The sequence below is a fragment of the Terrapene carolina genome, unplaced genomic scaffold, assembly GCF_002925995.2.
Source record: "Terrapene carolina triunguis isolate 2854851 unplaced genomic scaffold, T_m_triunguis-2.0 Scaffold84, whole genome shotgun sequence".
Lineage (NCBI taxonomy): Eukaryota > Metazoa > Chordata > Testudines > Emydidae > Terrapene > Terrapene triunguis.
In genome coordinates, this window is record NW_020664435.1 from 7,155,132 (window position 1) to 7,177,666 (window position 22,535).

A 22,535-nucleotide genomic window follows, 5' to 3' on the forward strand; every position below is an offset into this window, starting at 1 on the left:
CTTCATCATTTTTCTCTGAAGGGTTCTATTATTCACAATTGATTTAACTGAAATGAAAGGCTTACCATTAACAAGGGCCAGCTGCTGACACTTCTTAGATGAATTATTGAACTTCTAAACGTGAATTAACTCAACCATCATTAAGACTTACTGTTTGATGCTTCTCACACCAGAGCCACTGTATTTACAATTACAGAACCAAAACAATTGAAAGAGCTTCTTAGCATCTCCTTCTTAAGAGATTCACCAGTTCCAGTAACTAACAATGAATGAGAAGATTTTCAAAAGCAGAAATGGGAGTTAGGCGCTAAACTCCCATTGACTTAAAATGGATTTGGATGCCTAATTGTCCTTTGTACCTTTGAAACGCTCTCCCTTAATGCATAAAAATTCAAAGGGACACTGCATTTCAAGCTCAGAAAAAAGGGGTTTATTTATGGGGATGTTACCTTTTATTATTGAGCATGTGATTTCTGAAGTTGAAGACTTAAGCTCAAAAGAGGATAAGAAAGTTTACTAGTTATTTTCAAAATTATGTTATAAGTACAATACACAGCTCAGTGTCTTTTGAACCATTTTACATTTAACGAGAAAATATTGGACCAAAATATAACTAGCAAATGCAAAAACCCCATGCATGTAGAAACTATAATTCATAGATGGGATATGCCATCTGAGCTAACAGCACATCTGCTCAGAAAACACACTCACCAGGCTCATTATTTAGTCTAACAAAGATTATATGTTGCCACAAGGTGAAGTTTGGTTCCTGAGAGGGGCCAGGAAGAACTGTTTTTTTGGGGGAGAGGGTCATTCCACCAGGTTACAACACCCTTATTAGCAGTCTCAACAGAAGGACCAAGAAGTAAGCAGATATGGAGAAAGATCAGTTCCCTAAAGATGGTCGCTCCAGGTCAGCAAAAGGAAGCATGCGCTGACTCTGCGTCTGCTATAGCTTTTTTGTGAATAAACAACACCAGGGATACCAATTCAGCAACTGTTGGCAGAAGCTGCCAATGTGTTCATGCTTCTCGACACTGGGAGGTGATTTAAGGACCCGGTAAAAGTCATTATTGCTAAGCAAGTAAGTAAAATACATTTATTCATGTCTGAACATGGATGACATCATTGCAGAATTTTCATAAGCCTTCCTGATCCATCACTAGCTTCAAGCACTCAACACCTGACCTCCCAGTGATTTACCACACACCAGCTATCCATCTCCTCAATGGCTGTCCCCTACTATGGTGAGCCATCATCATTCCTTTCATGATAACTTTTTTGGGGTTATTTCCATCTCTACACCTGATGTGACCAAAGTACATAATTTTGCGCATGTTGATTTCCAAAAGCAACACCAAAAGCAATATACATCTTACTCGACTGCTCACTACTGTACACTTACAAGTTGCATGAGTCTCCAGAAAACCATTCTTTCACTTACATCTAGAAAGGAGACTGCACATTTTTCTACCGAATGCAGAACCCACTTTAATTGTACATGACTTTGTATAATCTCTCAAATGGATGACTGCATAAAGCTCTACTTGGGACTTCATGTGTGAAATCCACTGAGAAACACTGGCTGGTTCAGAATGCAGCCATCTGCATGAGATCACAACATACCTGTGCTCTATTTCCTTCACAGGCAGCCAATCAATTACTAGATGAAATTTAAAGATACCAATTACATCATCCAAAGTCCAAAATGGCGAGACACATCACCATCTTCAACTCACCATATGATCTAATCTCATACAGAATAATGGAATTCAGTTCTTCAAGGTTGAAATCTGTAGGTTGCTGGAGGCAAGGCATTTGTGAGAGTGGGTCCTTTGCCTCTAGAATTCATGCCTTATGGAAACATACTTGAGGACAAACCTAGTCATCTCTAGGCAAAAGTGCCAAGACCTCTTGCCCAGGCCTTCCCAAATGAGGCTTTGATATGAGTTGCTGTTACTTAAATCTGCGCGCTCTGTTCAGACACTAGGACTGAAAATCCATATTTGGGATTATGATTTAAAGGCAATGGCTGTCCCTGCCCAATCTGTACCATGATCAGGTCAAGAAGACCAACATCACAGAGAACAAAATGTAATGCAGTCAGGGTTTCTACAGTCCAGTACTTGGATTTCTTGAAAACACAGAAAATATATTATTTTTCATTTTATAACAAGAAGATGAAGGATGGTCTTACAAATAGAGAAGAAGAAAGGTCTTTGAGTAAGAAGGAAGAATGGTTTTGTGATAAAGGCACAGGACTGGGACTCAGGAGATCTGGCATGAATTCCCAGTTTTCTTGCAGATTTCCTCTGTGAACTTGGGCAATCACTTAATCTCTCTATGCCTCAATTCCCCATCTGTAAGAAAGGGATAATAATACTTCCCACCCTTGTCTGTCTATTTATCAGGGGGTCTCACAAGAAATTTTTGGTGGCCTCAGAGTGTGGCCACCAAATCTTGCTGGTGGCCGCTCTGACAATGTTTCCTAAAATACTTAATTAACTTTAGGAAAAACAAATAAATATGCACATATACACATCCAAATCATTGTAATTTATGTAGGTTTTTATTGCAGACTCAATAATAAAAATAATGTACAGTTGTCTATTCTTTCCTGGACCTAAACAGAATAGAAAAACAAATAAAGTGCTTTGCATGTTCTTGTCTTTTTGTTGTTGTTGTTGTTTCTTTTGCTTTTTTTGGTTGCCTTTTTCTTTTTTTTAGACTTGCTAGCTAGTAAGTCTGTTTCTGTGAAAAGTGATATTTGTATGTTTGCTAACACTTCTTTCCTCTCCCCACCATCTAATCACCGCCCAGGAGGCTGTGACCACACGAAAAGTCCCTGGTGGACACATCTGAAAAAAGCTGATTTAGATTGTAAACTCTGCAGGGCAGTGACTATATGTTTGCAAAGTGTCTACAATAATGGGGTACTGATTAGTAGAGCCCTGTAAATCTGCACATATCTACTTTACATCTGCGGATATCTGCATCCACGGATGCGGATCTCCACGGACCATTTTTGCAGATCATGGATCGGATGCAGATACAAATTTTGTATCCACACAGGGCTCTACTGGTCAGTTGGGACCCGTAGGAACAATCATAATACACCTCTACCCCGATATAACGTGACCCGATATAACACGGGTTCGCATCTAGCGCGGGAACCTTGGGGCACCAGCAGCGGGGCTCCGGCTGCTGCGGGGAGCCCCGGGCCCTTTAAATCACCGCTGGAGCCCTGCCGCCTCTACCCCAGGGCTGCGACAGCGGGGCTCGGATGGCAATTTAAAGGGTCTGGGGCTCCGGCTGCTGCGGGGAGCCCCAGGCCCTTTAAATCACCGCTGGAGCCCTGCCATCGCTACCCCGGAGCTGTGGCAGCAGGGCTCTGGCAGCGATTTAAAGGGCCCAGGCTCCCCGCAGAAGCCAGAGCCCAGAGCTCTTTAAATCACCATCGGAGCCCTGCTGCCATTACCCCGATATAACGGGGTTTCACCTATAACGCGGTAGAGATTTTTGGCTCCCGAGGACCGTGTTATATCGGGGTAGAGGTGTACAAATTTATAATGATCATAATAATAATACAAAACATTATGGACTTCTGTGATTCCTTTATCAGTTCATCCTATAAAAGCTATCTGACATCCACTCCACTTTCAGACAATAATTTTAATGCTTACAAGATGCACATGGAGCCCTATTCAAGGATACTATTAGTTGTAAAATATTATTATAATGTTAGACAGCATGGTAATATTCAGCGCATTATTATTATGTAGGCTAAGCTATATAACTCATTTTAATTGTATATCAATCACTCTAAGCCTTACATAGGACACTAGAAAGTTTAATACTCTACTATAGTATACTCCATCAGGCACATTTGTTGGAATGTTTCATGAGATACAGACACCAAGCCAAATTCATCCATAATGTATTTCAATTGAAGTCTGAAAACTAATTTTTTAAAAAAGTTATTGACATAAAATATTTAAATAGTGTTAAAAACTCTTTCAAAAATTAAGAAATGTTCAATTATATCAAAAATATTTTAAAACATCCAGATTTTTTCCTGTCTCTCATCTGTGGAACTATAAAATCTCATGAGTTTGGATGACTGCATGGCAGCAAATGAGAGCATGTGGTTTATAAAACTCATGTAAAAGGGTTTGAGTATGGGTGGACTTGTCCTATAATGTTCCTCAAAACATTTTATCAGCATTCATCAACATACAGAATGAAGGCCAGATTCTGAACCCTGTAAGCCTGCAAGGTTGCAATTAGCTAGAAGAGTGGTTCTATTGGCTCCAATGAGACTACTCACCAAAGTAACTACTTACCAATGGGACTAAAAGGTTCACAATCTCTCTCTTCAGGAGGTTTCTATTTGTAGCTATGTTTTTATTTATTTTTCCATTTTTAAAAAATGGACTATGTTACTTTTGTATACAATTAAATATTAGCCCTACATGCAGTAGAACTAATGTCGTTGACAACTCTCAAAACTACCAGCATGACTGTCTCCAGAACAGAATTTTCAGATCATTTGCTTTTAGACTAGAGGGCAGAAATAAAAAGCTAAAGTCAGTGCTGATGTAAATGGGCACAACTCCACTGAAATCAGTAGTGTCACACCTGCTTTCTTCCTCCAGGGCTCAATTGGCCCAAAGTTTCTATTGTGCGACTTCATTTTGCTAACATAGAAATTTTAAAAATAGTTCAATATAACTGCCCAGAATACAGTAATATTGACTTCTGTGCATATTTCTGAGGATTGGTGTTAATCTCGCTCACACACACACACTCAAGGAAGACATCTTGCTATTTACTAATCATATAATCATCTTGAACACAAAACACTACATTAAAAAAAATATTTAGGTTGCAAAGTCAATCAGTCGAAAGTTAGGAAATGTCAGATTTACTCTTAAAGATTTTAACTCTTTATACCTTAGCCAAATCTCTGTGGAAATTCATTTGACAAAGAAAAGGCACTTCTGTGCCCAGAGATTCCCCCTGCCAAATATCAAGAACTACTGCAAACAATGAAGGGATGAGACCTCATCAAAAGAAAAGATCACAAGAATCCTTTATAATAGAAAGTTAGGCAACCTAAGTACAGGAGTCTCTACTAGCTTCCTTCATATTTAATATAGTTGTACTGAACTATGTACATCTGTGTTGGTGACAATGGCCCAGATTCTCAAAGGTATTTGGGCACCTAACTCCCATTGACTTCAATGGGACTTAAATGCCTAAATGTGGTTGAGGATCTGGCCCAAAATATGTTGTCATTCTAATGATGAAAATTTCCCTTAGCCTATTTTTTACTATTTCACTAGCCTATTTACTGCTGTTGGCTGTAAAAAAACAAAACTAAACTAAACCCCAAATCATTGTAGATTGTGTTTCTATTACTTAGTATTCTTGAGAATTTGGATCCAGGGTGTTACAGCTCACTGACCATTTCTGAGGATCCAGCTAAGCTAAATTGTTATATTTAATTCTAACCATACAAGATGAGTAAATGTCTCTTCAATAAATGCAGCACTGATTTTATTTTAGCCTTTTATCAAGGCCAGACAGTTCAACAGTTTGTTAGAAAATAGGAAACTGAAAGGGAATGATTGCCTTCAGATCAAACTCAGAGTTTTAAATTAGCAAGTGAATCATGTGAGTAGAATTATAAGCCATTAAAATGAGCTTAACATATGTTGATATTTTAGGACTAGATTCAATAAAAACTCTTCCAGTTTTCTCACTGCAAAAATCTGTGCATAACTCCACAAGCCTTAAAAACAAATCTGTTTTGGCTTTTAAATTGGCTGGAATTAAAAAAAACCACATCTAGTTATGAGATGAAAGCCTTGTATAATGAATGTGCATTATTAGAAAATCCTAAAAATGAAGCTCATAAACAGCCCATACACTCCATGGTTCTATGGTTGTGGAATTCACCCCTTTGCCACTGAACATAAGCTATCATATTTTGATTATGAAAATTAGAAAGTTTTCTGATTCTAGCCCTTATAGTTGTGAAAATAGCCTTGAAAATAAGAACAGAGCATACAAAGATGCAATGTTGGCTTCCTGAGTTTGCAGAAAACTTAAAAAAGTAACTCACAGGCATGACCTGCCCCCTTCATTACAAAGGGATGTTAACTATGAAACCTAAAGATGACCATTAAATATCAAGGTGGGGAAGGTAATGTCTTTTATTGGACCAACTTCTGTTGGTGGAAGAGAGAAGCTTTCGAGCTACACAGAGCTCTTCTTCAGCTGTGGACAAAATTTTCCAGACCTGAAAAGCTCTGAGCAGCTCAAAATCTTGTTTTCCACCATCAGAAGTTGGTCCAGTAAAAGATATTACCTCCTCCACCTTGTCTCTCTCATATCCTGGGACTGACATGATTATAACAACACTCCAAACATTAAATTAGTTAACACGGTTAACTATTTCACTGCAGCTTATTTTTAAGATATGTCCAGATACTGTGACTACCCAGCTGCCAAACCCTCCAACTTCCTCCCTTAATACCTGCTACAGTGCAGTAAGGTATTTTTCACAAAGAGTTCTGTGGCACACTGGAAACTGAAATTGAGGGTACAGTGTTAAATAAAATAAATTTAATATCAAAAAATGACTCTCAGGCTCTGTTACTGACAATATTATTCCGTTTCAGCTTTAATTTAATAAAGCCTCAATTTTTAAAATGTCACTGAAGCTGCCACCGAATTTCTACCGGCAGGCCCCAAAACCCAGAGATCTTTCAGACTTTAGGTCCAACTTGCAGTGGACCTTGTTTATATACATCATTATCAAATAATATTTCCCCCCCCCCCCCACTGTGGCAATAACATCACAGACGTTTCAGGAAGACTGATTTTCGAAAGCGAGAGGTCTATTGCCGTCCATATGTTATTTGATCTAACAGAAAAATAGAGGCATGTAAAACTTCTTACCGGTAGTTTTTATTTAGGCTAAATCACGCTCTTATGGGATATGCTTAGGCAGAAGAAAGGAGGACATGCAACTGGTACTTGAGACACAATGCTAATGCAAAGTTGCCAAAAACACAGAGCAGGGAGCATGTTTGGGCTACCATGAGCAAGATCAGCATGCACTCCTTAACCACTGCCAGCTGGCACTCTCTGCTCAATGCACAATATTCACTAGGCAGCCTGGAGGACTGGACATATATCTTAACCCTAGATCATGTCCCATGGGGATATGTTGGCAAGCCCACCTTGCAGTTCAAATAAATCCTGCCTGCCTTCTGGTGCAAGAGAGAGAAGGTTCCCTACTCTCTTCTTTCCACTAAGCATCAGGACAACAATACAGGACAGAGATCTTTGGGGCAAATCATATTCTTCCCCCTGCCCACAACTGCACTATCAGGCAACTCTCAAAGGGCAGCAGAACTACAACTATTCCATTGCACACAGACAGCCCACAAACAGGGGCCTCCTGGGCCCCTGCCCCCCATGAAGATTCATGGATGGGAAATAAGAGTGGCAAGGATGGTGGCCAGTGGGTCTACAAACTACACTGTTTCACTAGGTAAAGCCCATAAGTAGAGGGTGGAAGAGAACCACAGCCACTGCTACAGCTCAGAGGCTGCAGAGAACACCTACAGAGTAGCTGACTGTTCTGTGCAGTGGATCTGGTTTGGGGTGGGAGGAGGATTCTGTCCCCCCAACCATTATGCAAGTCCCCTGGATTTTGCACAGGCAATGGGAGCTTGCCCTACTGAGTAATAGGAAATAGGAGTTCTTGTTGATTCTTGTTAATTCCTGCGTTCAGAAATGTTTCTCATATTTCCAGTGACATTACCTGTTGCTAAATGTGTAGCTATTTCAAGCTTACTTTTATCGGGGGGAGGAGGGGGCGGAACACACTCTTATCAACATACAGTACAAGTATTTCCAATTGATTTTCAAATTAGAATATGTAAAGTGGGTGCAAACCATATGGATAATGTGTAAAATGAGGCACTTTTTGCTTTTAGAGAGCTCAGCTGATACAGTTTGCATTGGTTTTTCCCTGTGCAGCGCTCTTTTTGTTAACTTTTTGCTACCTCTTCAAAACAAATCTACTCTTTTAGATTTTCATATCTTTCTGGCTGACAGCTTGCTGTCATGGATAGAATGGCTCTAAGGAGGAAATGTACCAAGGGCTGCCTTGCGAAGGGCATGTCACCAATTACAACTGTAACTATTTCCAAGGGATTTTGAAAATAAATCCTAATTTACCTCTTAATTCTACCTTCGCATCTGGGAATCGGAAGCAAGTCCCTGGGAAGTTGATTCTGGAGTTAACTTCTTGTACTTGGGAGAGTTTAAAATCCTGGAAAAGGAAAGAACTGTTAGAGTTGAACAACATAATATGGCAGAGATTTTAATCACATCCAACACACCCATAGTAAAAGTAAATGAAGAGCTCAATGTTGCCCTTTTGCTCCGCTCTCCTTCCTGACCCCACAGATTACCCTCTGCAGGTATTTGAGGCAATTTCACCTTCACAGTTTTGGAGGTAGCAGGCTAGAGGAATAGCTGCTGCATCATCCCCTGTGAACCCCGCAGGAAATCTTAGCACACGTTAATGATCATCAAAATCCACATTAACACATGCTGGTTTCCCCACAGCTGAAGGGGGGTTTCAAGGTACCTGTCAGCAGAATCGAGGATATAAAAGAATTTCACCTTTTAAAAAATGAAGTTAAACAATATAAATGGATGCACTGCTGTTTTATTGACTCAGCCAACAGACAGGTCAAGTGGGCTAAACGTAAATAAAACTGTACATTCCCCCTCTTTAGTCCCCAACTCCTGTCTGTGCCAGCACCTTCACCACTTTAGCTCAGACTTTACTAGGCATTCACAAACGTTACTGTATCTCTCTTATCTTTAAATAGGGTTTTCTGAGAAACTAAGCTGAGTGTTGAACAAAGTGCTCTGCTAGCCCACCTCTTGAGACAGACAAGATTGCTTTGATAACACTTCACTATTGACATGCCACAAAATACACCAAGTCACTGATATTCTATTTACTAATATCAAGAAGACACCAGGGTCGGTAACAGCCAACAAAGAAAAAAAACAGAAGGATTTTCATTAGACCACAAATCTGGTTAGTCTCAGTGCTGCCAACTCCCATGATTTTAATGTAAATCTAGTGATATTTGGTGTTCCTCTTAAAGCCCCAGCATCTCAAATTTTGTAATTACAAGAAAACTTCAGCTTTCATTTAAAAAGAAAAGTACATTTCTAGCCCCTGTAGTTGTGGAGAAAAACTTGAAAATGTGACTGGAAAGTAACCTAAAGGCTCAAAAGCCAGAAAGTAACTCAAAAGAATTCCAATTTTCTTCAATGTCATGATTTTGAAGCCAGTTTCATGATTTGGGGGGCCTGACTCATGGTTTTGAATACCTAAGAATATAAGAGCGGCCATACTGGGTCAGACCATAGGTCCATCTAGCCCAGTATCCTGTCTTCCAACAGTGGCCAGTGCCAGGTGCCCCAGAGGGAATGAACAGAACAAGTAATCATCAAGTGATCTATCCCCTGTTGCACATTCACAACTTCTGGCAAACAGAGGCTAGGGACACCATCCCTGCCCATCTTGGCTAGTAGCCATTGATGGACCTATGCTCCATGAATTTATCTAGTTCTTTTTTGAACCCTTTTATAGTCTTGGCCTTCATAACATCCTCTGGCAAGGAGTTCCACTAGTTGGCTGTGTGTTGTGTGAAAAAATACTTCCTTTTGTATTAAACCTGCTGCCTATTAATTTCATTTGGTGACCCCTAGTTCTTGTGTTATGAGAAGTAGTAAACAACACTTCCTTATCTACTTTCTCTACACCAGTCATGATTTTATATAACTCAATCATATCTCCCCTCAGCCGTCTCTTTTCCAAGCTGAAAAGTCCCAGTTTTATTAATCACTCCTCATACGGAAGCCGTTCCATACCCCTAATGATTTTTGTTGCTCTTTTCTGAACCTTTTCCAATTCCAATATATCTTTTTTGAGATGGGGCGACCACATCTGCACGCAGTATTCAAGATGTGGGCGTACTATGGATTTATATTGAGGCAATATGATATTTTGTCTTATTATCTATTCCTTTCTTAATGATTCCCAACATTCTGTTCGCTTTTTTTACTGCAACTGCACATTGTGTGGATATTTTCAGAGAACTATCCACACTGACTCCAAGATCTCTTTCTTGAGTGGTCACAGCTAATTTAGACCCCATCATTTTATATGTACTGTTGGGATTATGTTTTGCAGTGTGCATTACTGACCTGGGGTCAGCAATGCTCTAGTCTAGAACACATATTGTTAAGGATAACAATAATTTTAAAGAAGCACAGCTCACAGTAAGAGGCAGCATAGAGCTTCAGCCCATTCCCCCCTCCCAGAGGGAGCACCAAGAGTCAGTTTTCCTTTGGGATCTCCCCATGCACATAGGAAGAGCATACCCACTAATACATCCCAGTATGGGATGCAGCCTGCTCCCTTTTATGTGCCAGTCCCATTCAATGAGCCAATGCAGGAGGGCAGCTTGAGGGAGCTGGGAAGCTGAAGCTTCTAATCCCCCAGAGTAAAGACTGCAGTTCACCTTAGCCTTTATGGAGGCCATGTAAGGGAAGAAGCAGCATTGGAAAGAATCCTTGAGCCCTCTCCCTGGGCCCAGAGTACATCCTCAGAAAGGCCTGGCAGGATCCGGTCCATAGATAATGAGGAACTTTGCACAGATTTACCAGGCTAAAATGGCAGCCTCCCATGAAAGGCACCTACTTACAATGCAATCAGGCGAGAGTGACGACTTCCTTTGTCACTCTCGGTCTTTCTGAAAAACTGAGCTGGATTCCCAACCTTCCAGCCCAAATCATACCCAACATAGGGGGTATGGATCAGCGTTCACGTTGCATTCCCCATCAGCACCTGGGCCGGGACAGAGAAGTTAATGATCCAGCCAGCTGACCAAATTCAGTGGTGAATCCTGGTCATGTATCACCTGAGGCACGTTGTGCGTATGCTAAGAAGATGCCTAATATACTTAACCTATGTTTCAGTAATTCTGTACAGTGTCAGGTACTACTGTACTAAAACGTGTGATATTCTTTGTTTGTGGATGCATTTCCCCCATCAACACATTTTACATTGAATTAAATGGGAAGACTAAGAAAATCACACTCATTGCCCAGGAGCATTATATACTGTCTTGTGTTGCAGCATATTTGGAGAATGGACCATATATGCAGTACACACTCGTTCAATTATCCAGATACTTTTTTGTTTGAATATAATAATGTTCATTATTCTCACTGCTTATCAGTTATTTGGACGTCTCTAACTCATGAAGACATTCTAGGGCAGAGGTTCTCAAACTGTGGTCTGCGGACCGCCAGTGGTCTGCGGACCGCCAGTGGTCCGCGAGCTCCATTCAGGTGGTCCGCAGATAGCTCCCTCTAAGGCGCGTGCCTGAGTGGCCGCACATGAGAGAATGAAGGGCCACCCACCTAATTCGTGGAGCCGCGCAGGACCTGGACCTTGGAGAAGACGCATATTTTAGGAGAGGGTGGCGGCCTTGGGAGGAATAGAGGGTAGGTAGGAGGGGGAAGTGGGGTGAGAAGAGGGGGTGGGGGTAATTTGGGACATGCAGGGCTGTGGTGGCCAGAGAAAGGTGACTTTCCCCAGCTCAGGGGATGCTGCGGCCGGGGAGAGACCCCGCTCCATCCCAGCCCCAGCTCGGGGGCTGCCGCGGCGGGGGAGAGACCCCACTCCGTCCCAGCCCCAGCTCGGGGGCTGCCGCGGCGGGGGAGAGAGGGCAAATCCATCACATTAGAAAGGTAAGACTACCAATAGTAAAATATGAGTTGTGTGCTTTTATTTGTAGAAAAAAAGTTAATTAAGTTCTTTTTATATAGCGCTTTTATCCAAAGTGCTTCACAATAGTTAGCTAATGGTAGAAACAACATTTGGAAAGATCATTAAGTGGACCGCCGAGATCAGCAGCAATTTTCAAGTGGTCCACAAAAAAAAAGTTTGAGAAACACTGGTCTAGGGCATTTAACTTCCAGTGAAGTCAATGGAAGCCCCATAAAAGCATCCAAGGCAAGAAATTGTGTACATAAGCACAGATCTCTCCAGGACAGTATTTTTAAAACTGAAGTGAAGAAGTGAAAAACATGCAGACAGAAAAGAAAATTAATGTGGTTTTGAACGTTGCTATACAACTTCCTGTGTTTGACCTCATAAAGAATAAAAGACATATGATCTGTAACTTCCTCTGACTTTTCTTTGATCTCTGGATGGAAAACTTAAAAAGCAGACTCTCTTATTAGCTGCTGCTGGGTTTTTTATTTGTTTTATTAAATTCCCAAATAATCTCTAATGTTATAACATCTATATATACACAGATATTATGGGCTCAATCATACCCTCCTGCAGGAAAACAAACAGAAGTTTCGAAAGTATTGTGATATCAAGGAATGGGTTGAATTATATTCTGATGGAGTGGCCTCTACATGTCCACTGAATAGACAGAGAACTGCAGGGAATCTAGAGACAAGGCAAACTTGTGCATCTGTTGGGAGGGAGGGAGGGAGGGCAAAGGGAGGTGGATTAGAGATGGGAAAAGATGAAGGTGCCAGTTCATGTACCTCGGATAAGTAGCAGAGCCTTATACCTAGCAGTACAAGGCACAGAGTAACCTCACTCTGTCTGTGAGATCCATGGGAGCTGGGAAACAAGGCCTTACAGGGCACTCTCCATACGTGAACATTGATTTGATCATGTGTTTATTTGTAACTTGTTTTCCACTACTTTGCTAGGGATTGCTGCTGCACAGAGCGGTTCCGTCACATCTGCCCAGCCAATGCCCCCAAACCCGTAGAATCACAACTGCAAGGAGTTTTCACACAGGGGCTTCTCCGGGGTCTGAAGGAGGGGGATTCTGTTATTTAGGTTCAATAGTCCTCCCTATAACAGATGTAGGATTCCACCTAATAATGTAGGAGGCAATATATATCTGTAGGTCTACATCTATAATACACAAACACATGCCCTGTGTGAAATACAGATATAGATAAAATCTCTGCATATTACAGACACATCCAACTTCAAAGAAATCTTTAGCAATATAACTTAAAATATTTAGATGCCAATTATGTTGTATATGGAGTGAAAATATGGAAAACAGAACTCACTGTGTGTATATAGCTCTTACAATGATACTGAAAGCTAAAGATTCTCTAGTCCAGTCTGACATTTTTACTTCGTCATGTCTTTTTCTTTCTTCCCCTTTCTCTGCCCATTCCACTCATTTTTTTGCCATTCACTATAATCAAAGGCTAACTCTAATGGGCCATTTTAATTCACAGAATAGTAACCAGGCACTTCATATTGATATTACACATACAACTGAAATAGCCAAAACCAGCAAGTGAAAAAAAATTTAGATACTGAATTAACACATGTCCATTTCATGTGTGACTTTAGAATTGACATATGTTGAATTATATCCAAGTTATTTTGTCTGGAGACAGCCAGTAGCCTAGTCTAATTTATAAACTTTATTCCCATGCATGTATAGACACTTAGTAGAATCATAGAATATCAGGGTTGGAAGGGACCTCATGAGGTCATCTAATCCAACCCCCTGCTCAAAGCAGGACCAATCCCCAACTAAATCATCCCAGCCAGGGCTTTGTCAAGCCTGACCTTAAAAACCTCTAAGGAAGGAGATTCCACCATCTCCCTAGGTAACCCACTCCAGTGCTTCACCACCCTCCTAGTGAAAAAGTTTTTCCTAATATCCAACCTAAACCTCCCCCACTGCAACTTGAGACCATTACTCCTTGTTCTGTCATCTGCTACCACTGAGAACAGTCTAGATCCATCCTCTTTGGAACCCCCTTTCGGGTAGTTGAAAGCAGCTATCAAATCCCCCCTCATTCTTCTCTTCTGCAAACTAAATAATCCCAGTTCCCTCAGCCTCTCCTCATAAGTCATGTGCTCCAGCCCCCTAATCATTTTTGTTGCCCTCCGCTGTACTCTTTCCAATTTTTCCACATCCTTCTTGTAGTGTGGGGCCCAAAACTGGACACAGTACTCCAGATGAGGCCTCACCAATGTCGAATAGAGGGGAATGATCACGTCCCTCGATCTGCTGGCAATGCTCCTATTTATATAGCCCAAAATGTCATTAGCCTTCTTGGCAACAAGGGCACACTGTTGACTCATATCCAGCTTCTCGTCCACTGTAACCCCCAGGTCCTTTTCTGCAGAACTGCTGCCTAGCCACTCGGTCCCTAGTCTGTAGCAGTGCATGGGATTCTTTCGTCCTAAGTGCAGGACTCTGCACTTGTCCTTGTTGAACCTCATCAGATTTCTTTTGGCCCAATCCTCTAATTTGTCTATATCCCTCTGTATCCTATCCCTACCCTCCACCAGTAAATTAGGTCATACCAATTTACCTGTAAAGGAAGCTTTCAATTAAATAAACCTGTGGGGCCAAAGAATAGATTTTGACCCCTATCCTGCAAAAGCTACAAACATGCTTTACCACTGGGAGTAGTCCCATTATCTTCACTGGGACACACAATGTAAAGAACCACTCAGCTTTGCAGGACTGGGGCCTGAGATAGTATGTTTCTGGTTTGGTTATAATAGAAACAAACTTCTAAATTTATATATTTTCTTCTATATAATTTTTCTAAGCCCTATGGACATTACTGTGTTACTCTGGAAAATGGAGTACACAGAGCTGTACAATCTACTTGAAAAATACACAACTTGATCAAGACACTGAAATAGAGTATTAATGTTGTACACTAATGCCATACTTATTTATGCATGGCTACAGAAGCATGGGTCAATATTAAACTCATTGCAACACGATTCAAAGAAGGTGTCAGTGGTATAGAAAATTTAACTTGATTTAGAAAACAAACTGATAACTAACATATTTCAACAACCAAAATTAATAGTTTTATTTATCAGAGATTAAGTTATTAATGAAAACAAAAGTATTTCTTGTTTCAAAACAATAAGTGGCATGTTGTTTTATCTAGTCTACAAACTTTCTACTCTTTCCTATATTTCACAACCATTTGGCTTGTTTCCAGTATGCCTCATTCTCTCTTTTTATTTCTGTATCTGCTAACACTGTTCAATGTTTTTCCAGTTTGCCTATCTACCTTGATTATTAAGTTAAGTGTGGATTGTAATGAATAAAAATTTAAATGTGTTCAATTTCTAAAGTGTTCCAAATACTGCAGCAAAGTCCATATTGCACATTGCTTTGAAGGAAAGAGATAATTTTATTGACACTTTGCTAGCACCTTGGGACTCCTAAGTATTGCTTTCCATAGTAGAGAATGTTTAATTAGAACACTTAACACAGAAACAACAAACAATTGAAATTAAACTGTGACCTTTTCCCAATTTCAACTACAGGTTTAAATACTGTTTATTTTTATACAAAGCATATACATGTATTTTACTATAATAATTCAATTATATATATCAGGGCATTCAGATATATTCTGTCTCTTAATACAAAAACAATGGAACTGAAAAGCAAGAAATTCAACACAGATAAGTAACTTATGGAACTCATTGTCCCAAGAGACCAAGAGCTTATTGGGATTCAGAAAAGGAGTAGACATTTACAGAGCTAATGTGAGCAAAGATTCTTTTAGAAGGGATGTAAACCTTCATACTTCAAGGCATAAGCTAGCTACCAACTGACAGGGGCTATAAAGAAATTTCTCCAATGCTCAAATTATTCCATAACTGTCCACTACAGGACACCTTCCTGTGGTAGAGACAGGATACCAAAACAGATGAACCACCTGGACTGATTCACTAAGGCATCTCCCATATTCCTGAACCACATGTGAAAGTGGCAGCATTTTAATTCTTTAGGGTATGATTTCCCAGGTGTAAACGGGGTGCAAGGAAGTGGAGAATTAGACCCTTACAATCTAGGAAATATCAGTATTTCACACAAGAAATTGAAATAGTACTATGGGCCTAATTCATTACTGTGTTACTACAGTTTTATACTACTGTAAATTCATGGAAATCAACAGTGACACCAGTAAGAGGATCGTTGTTGTAGCCGTGTTGGTAACAGGATATTAGAGAGATGATCTACAACAATCAACACCCCATACAACACACCTTTCAAGATCCCTGGGTCCTGCACATACCAATCACAACATGTGATGCACCTCATCCAGTGCACTAAATGCCCCAGTAACAACTATGTGGGTGAAATGAGACAATCACTATGCTCTCAAACTCACACAGAAACATGATCAAAAACAAAAACACCATATCACCTTGGGTGAATATATCTCACAAAGTGATCACTTCTATACCTGACCTCTCAGTTCTCATCCTCAAATACTTATTACAACAATCTATAACCCACTTACCTACCTCCTACACCACTGACTGGAGAGGTGTTAGCAGGCCACTTCACCTTGAATGGGTCCTTGAAATGTGTATTAATTACTTATGCTAAACAATCTGATCTACCTTGTGTTTAGCTGCAACACACTCAGTACATTTCCCAAGAAGATCTCTGTGAAGCTCAAAAGCTTGTCTCTGTCACCGCCAGAATTTGGTCCACTAAAAGATACTATCTCACCAACCTTGTGTCACCAGCAGGAGGAAACTGGAGCAGCACAGTGATGAACCAGGCCCATGATATTCTTTCTGGTTTCTTCTAAATTGATAGGATGTGATTCTCATTTATACAAAGGCTGCTTTACACCACTCTTGCAGTGAAAACAGCTCCTAAAGTGTATAATTCACCCCCACTTTCAGGCACCTTTACATTACCGGGGCAGCATAATGGGAGTTTGAGAATCTGAGCGCACAGCCAGGATGAGGTAAAGGGGGATTAGTTTAAATGAGAATCTGGTTCACAATATGTAATTTGTCAAAAACCTGATTATCATGCCTAACCCACTAATGCCAGCACATTTTGTCATCCATAGGTCTAATTTTGCAGTCTTTATTCAGGCAACATTTACTTCACTGGCAGTTTTGCCTGCATAAGTACCCAAGGAATGAGCCTTTTGTGGCTATCAGATCAGTACAAATTGGGTCTGATGCATATACTCTTAGAGTTTACCTACCCAGGAAAGTTGTACCAGTTATACCGCCATAATTATAACAGTATAAACCAATATATAGTTAACCAACATAGATAAACCAGTTATAAACCGCCATGTGGACATTCTTATTCCAGTATGAGTGGCTTTTTTTTCTGCTTAGCTTAAATCCCTGCCCAAGCAACATAAGTGAAGACCCTCTTATACTCTAATAAGAGTGCCAACACAGGAGGTTATACCAGTATAACTGCATTGGTTTACACTGACACCTTAGCCTACACTAGCATAACTCTCCAATTTAGACATGTCCTTACACAAGTAGTTCCAACAAAAAATATATTGCATTACGTTATGACTAGTAGGCATGAGCCTACAAACTCTTACATAAGTAGTCCTTATAGACCCAAGTGGTCTCACTGACTTTTACTCTCTTTTGGGTATCGATTGTACTCTATCATGGTAAGTTTCCTGAATCCAACACTCCTCCTAGCATAAAAAAGTTTTGAGTTAGTATTAAACATTTAATCTTATCTTGATTAAAAATGTCTTTATTTCAGAATTACTTACACATCTTGTTAAAATGTAAAATGTAACTACTACTACATTTATTTAATCTGTGATATTTTATTTATTTCTCTCTCAAAAATTATTGTATTAGACCAAATTCTTATAAATGGTTCCTATAAAGTGTGTTTCAACCAAGGGTAAAATCTCTACCCTACTGAAGCCATTGGGAGTTTTGCCATTGACTTCAAAGGGGACGATTTCACCCCGATCAAAATAAAAACTTACTACTAAGAAATTAATATTTTAGATGTATAAATTGTAACATTTTCATATCCTAGCATAGAGCCTTGAAAATAGAAAAATACAAACATTGCTGAGCCTTTAGATAATACACTTGCTAAATATATTTCATTGTTACAGATAGTGGACTTGATCCTACAGATCCTTATGCGAATAGGCTTATCCACATAATTGATCCCACTGAAAGGTCCAGGGAATTTACCATGATGACTAAGGCTATGTCTTCACTACCCGCCGATCCGGCGGGTAGCAATCGGTCTATCGGGGATCGACTTACTGCGTCTCGTGAGGACGCGGTAAAATCGATCCCTGATCGCTCTGCCGTCGACTCCGGAAATCCACCTCGGCAAGAGGCGGCAGCGGAGTCGGCGGCAGCGGTCGACTTTCCCCGTCCTCACCGCCAGGTAAGCCGACCTAAAATACGCAACTTCAGCTACGGTATTCACGTAGCTGAAGTTGCGTATCTTAGGTCGGAACCCCGCTGTAGTGAAGACATAGCCTAAGTGTGAGCAGTACCCAGAAGGCAAAAAACAGTGAACTACAAGCTGTGCTAACTGCAGAACTGACTTTTTCTTTGCAAAATTAGTAGAAAGCATTCCTTGTTCAGAAAAACAAATAGGATGTCCATTTATTAGTTTTATTTAAATAAGAAATTGTTCAGAATTAGTGAGAATAAAATAAGTAGCTGGTTAAAGGAAATTTAATTTCCACTGTGGTTGTTAGTACATTTTGTAAAATTAAATGTGTGTGCTATCTCTAAAATTATACTTTGGCTTACTTTTTATAGCTAACATTGCTAATAACTCTTAGTTTTTGAACAAACGTAAACATCTAGTATTTTTTCACCAAAAAGTGATGCGGTATACAATTTAATTATTCATTTATGCAAACGATGGTAAACAGAATTATAAAAGACAAATAAACAGCAAATGAGGTTACTTTGCCCCACGCTTTATGTTGTCAGAGTTCTGAGCATAGTTTAGTGTTTTCTATTCATGACTTTATCAAATTACTCCCTGATGATGTCTCAGATGTGCTTTTGTCTGCAAATGAGAAGGAATAAAATAACAAGGCATTAACGTTAAATTACAATAGTTAATGGTGTAAATACCAAAATAATTACTGCATCATGCCATCAATTGTTATGTGTTCATTACTGAAGTTCTTATAAAGCCTTCATTTTCTTGTTACAATTATTTTTTCTTTGTTTTTGTCTGGCTATTTTATAGCCTTGACAGTACTTTAGTACCATTCAGCAGTTACACAACCCATTTAATCCTGTTTAAAGCTTCATTTTAGCTATTTCTTATTTGTGCAGAAACTGCTTTCACTTCTGCACTGACAGTCAAAAGTAACACGGGAATAGGTGCAACACTTGTCAAATGGGATTATCTAAACCCAGGAGCAATAAAATAACAGAAGGTTTACAACTCTACTTTGCCACCCCTCTCTCAAATACAGTAGTTCTGCAAAATAATCAAACTAATTGCCACTGCAGCGTATCTTGATTATTCTCCTCCAAGTTTCAATGCTAACATCTCTTTCACAAAATATAGACTATTAAAGTAGCTAGCCAAGCAAGATTTTTTGTTACCTCTGCTCCTCTCTCCAGCACAAACTGCAACTTCCACACAAGCGCGAGCCGGCGATGGCTAAAAGTACAACTACCACGGTGCTCTTGAACCTGTGACCTTCTTCTGTCTGGTTAACTCTTTCATCCTTTTGATCGATTCTGCTTCAACTCCAGCTGTCTTACCAGCCATTAGGCACACACGACTTCGCAAACGCAGGGATCCCTCCCCACACAACAAAGCTGCACACATTCACCACACTGCCATATTTACAACTCCCTGCTGTCCCAAAAAGTCACCTGCACGTTTCCATTAAACCAAAGCAAAACTTAAATGCCTCTCTAAATGGACCAAAAACAGCTCTCCCAGCTTCTTTTTATGCACACAGCACAGCAGCAAGAAGTGAACAGCAATCACAAACTCATAGGAGCTCAGGTACATTGCTGTACCACTAAAAAACTTAGCTCTCCCACCCTTTCTGCCCCAGAAAGCTTTGCACCTCAGAGCTTGAGAGGTTATATACCAAGCAACTTACACACTAGGTCTGATACTTCAGACAAAGGGGGGATTTACTGCCCTAAACCTAGAAGCAGACCTGAAGAAGAGCTCAGTGCGGCTCCAAAGCTTGTCTCTCTCACCAACAGAAGTTGGTCCAATGAAAGAGATCGCCTCTCTAAACACAGAGCCCCAGATAAGCCCACTTCTACCTGGAGCAGGAGGCTGGAGCTGGGCTGCAAACTTCTCTCCTCACCCACTGTTCTCACAAAACCATGCAACTGTTGCAAAGATTCCAGCTGAGAGCAGTGAGGAACACGTAAGACATACCCGCAGCAGCACGACTGTGCTGCCCCGCGCACTGCAGCAGCCTTCGGGCTGCCCGCGCGCCTGGGGAATTACTCCGGGACGCGCTCAGGGTCACCATGCACAGCCGCGGCTTGGCAGCAGCGCCGCACGCCTTACTCAAGCCGGCTGGCCACGGCGGGCCCGCGCCTGGGAGCCCCCACGCAGTGTTCACTAAGTCCGGGGCAAACTCCTATCGAAGTCACCGGGGCGCGTGGCCTGAGCGGACTGCAGGATCGGGCCCGGGGGGGGGGGCTGCAGAAGAACGCAGCGCTTCTATGCAGAACAAGCCTCCACCACAGCCCACGGGTTACCGGGGCGGGGGGCGCAGTGGTATTTAATTGTCCGTGCAGCGTACAGTTGCAGGGGCCAGTCCCCACGACCTAGCATGGAGCTACAGCAGGTCAGCAGCGATGCATGCCCGCTACACCCACCACCCCTCAGCTCTTCCCCCACTGCTCCTGGGTGCCACGCGCTCCGCACCCACCTACAGCCCCCCCACACAGCATGTGCCTGGCCCGCCCACCTGCACACCCGCCCGGCTCGCTCTATCCCACAGCCCCCGCTCCCTTTACCTCTGCGCTCGCTCCAGCCGCCGCCTGCTCTGAGCGCTGCTGCTGCCGCCGCCGGCCAGCGCCCGCCTCTCCCCCGTTGCCTCCCGGCGAGCTGAGAGAGCGCAGCGGCAGTAGCAACAGGACCCCCCTGCCCGCTTCTCCCGCCCTCTCCGCCCCGCCCCTGTGGCGGAGCCGGCCGGGTTCCGCGGCTTCTGATTGCGCCCCACCCCCTCCAGGAGCAGCAGGGGAGCTGGTCCCTCGCTTCCAAGCGCCCTGCTGTTCCAGGGACTTCCAAGGCCCGGGGGGAGAGGATCAGGCCCAAGAACCCTAGGAGAGAGGAGCTCTTCAAAATCCAAGTGCAAGCAGGAGCCCAGTGGGTGACTGGGCGGGACAGTCACTACTCTGAACCCCAGGCTTCAGCAGGCACCTCTGTGCCCCCCTCCCAGGGATACATGTACAATTTAGGTAGAGCCAAAGACATCCACCTCCACCCGCCCTCCCCAAGCGCACCTGGTCGATAGTGGCCTGCCAGACCATCAGGGAAGCTTTCTCTACAGCCACGAGGGCTAGAAACTTACTTTTCTTTAGTAGTGAAGGCTGAAATCATCACATATCCATGACTCCAGGAGCTGGGGCTTTAAGAAAAACAATAATTATCATGAGTCTCATGACAAAATCATGAGAGTTGGCAACAGAGTTGGGTAGTAGCTGCCTGAAAGCACCTAAGGGCATGGCTATGCCCCTTCGACCCCTTGGCACCAGCCAGCCCGGCTGCCTGACATAGAGGAAGTGTGTGCTGCTCCCTTTGTAACACATATGGCAGAGAGTTGTGGTGGAGCTAGCTAGTATACTTGCTGGGGAATGAAGCAGCATCATGTTTCTCTGCACCCCTACAACATATTTCTACCAGCAGAAAGGCAGATTCTAGCCCCACTGGTGAAAACTTCAGCTGGGAATAAGTGTATAATCTCAGTTTTTCCAAACACAGGGCCTGATACTCCATTCTGGTTGAGAGTTGGAGGTTGGGAGGGGAATGCCCCTATTCTGGGTCCAGCTGCTGGTGTAAATTACAGCATCCTCAAGGCTATTTTAATTTATGCTGGGATGTTTGAGGACACTGGGAACAGCCATTCCCCCAGCATGTCCACTATACTAGAAGGTGGCATAGAGCTAGTTATGCCAACTCTATAGCATCTAATGAAGCCACTAGCAGGGGCAGTTCCCATTGAGAAAATATGCTGCCTTTACAACTCCTTTTGCTTTCACAGCATCATAAAACAGCTGTATTGCAATGGGGCCCACGGTTTTCAGCCCAGTAGATGGAGGCCTTAGATAAAACAAACTTCTGCTAGGCAACAGATTCTTCCTGTTCTAGTGGGTGGTTGCGTAACAGGGATAAGGGGGATAATGCTGTTCAAACTATTCCTAAGTTCCTCAAAGCAGTATGTAAAAGCTACAGTTGGCTTTCCATCCCAGCAGCTCTGCACAAGGAATCCTCTGTCTTCTCATCACTGCAATTTATCTTGGTTTAGTGACGGCAAAGTCTTTAGAGATAAACACGGGGGGGGGGAAATACTCCATTCTGATTTTTGACAGCTATAATGAGTTCAAGGAAGAATTA